Source organism: Octopus bimaculoides, chromosome 25, assembly GCF_001194135.2.
Source record: "Octopus bimaculoides isolate UCB-OBI-ISO-001 chromosome 25, ASM119413v2, whole genome shotgun sequence".
NCBI lineage: Eukaryota > Metazoa > Mollusca > Cephalopoda > Octopoda > Octopodidae > Octopus > Octopus bimaculoides.
In genome coordinates, this window is record NC_069005.1 from 29,001,307 (window position 1) to 29,002,202 (window position 896).

Consider the following 896-nt stretch of genomic DNA (forward strand, 5'->3'; position numbering starts at 1 on the left):
GTGTGTGTGTGTGTGTGTGTGTGTGTGTGATATCGCTCGCGTTCTGTTTCTTTAAACTATTTCTAATTAAGAAAAAATTCTCGACATTTATTTATTATTGCAGTTTTCTTTATCTGCATTTCCCCCGGGAAGGGCACCCAAATTTATTCCATAAAAACTCCCGTCTATCGTTGTTTAGCCCCAGGCCAGTCCAGATCGAGCCGACCCGTGATCAACAAATGTTCCAGACCGAAATCTTCCCGTCATTTTTTTTTTCTTTCCCCCTTCCCGACATAAATGTACCTAGGACTACGTTAGCTGCGTGTCCGTATAAGAAGAACATTGGATAAAATTTGACTGCTATTCCTTGTATATCGAACGACGAGCAAGTTCAACATATATTCTAATATACATGGGGGAGAATCATTTAATTATTAATTATTATTATTATTTAGTTCATCCCATGCCAGCGTTTTATTTATTTCATTTTTATTCTTCTTCTTGTATTTATGATATAAGCAATATGTCTTGTTTTTGTTGCACTTCGATTTCTGTGTTGACATGTAAAACTATAAATTAATTAATGAAATAAATAAGTATTAATGAGTGTAATAATAATAATGATGATGATGAGAAGCCTTGAACATGGCTGTGACGATGGTTATGGATGTGTATTAATTTTGCCACAAGGGGTAAATGGATTTGGGTGGTGGTGGGCACTACAATGACGAAGACCAAAATATGGTCGGCTGAGGGTTTCACCACTCCCACCGTTATGTGTAGGTATGTATATATATATGTGTATATATATATATATATATGTATATATGTATGTATGTATGTATACATATATGTGTGTGTGTGTTTATGTACGTAAGTATATATATATATATATATATATATATATATATATATAT

General features: G+C 33.4%; 1 protein-coding gene across 1 annotated transcript in view; it reads left to right on the plus strand.

The window, feature by feature from the left end:
• LOC106883896 (NAD(+) hydrolase sarm1) overlaps window positions 1-896 on the plus strand; it is a 125,880-nt gene that overhangs the window by 1,663 nt on the left and 123,321 nt on the right. The window lies entirely within an intron of this gene.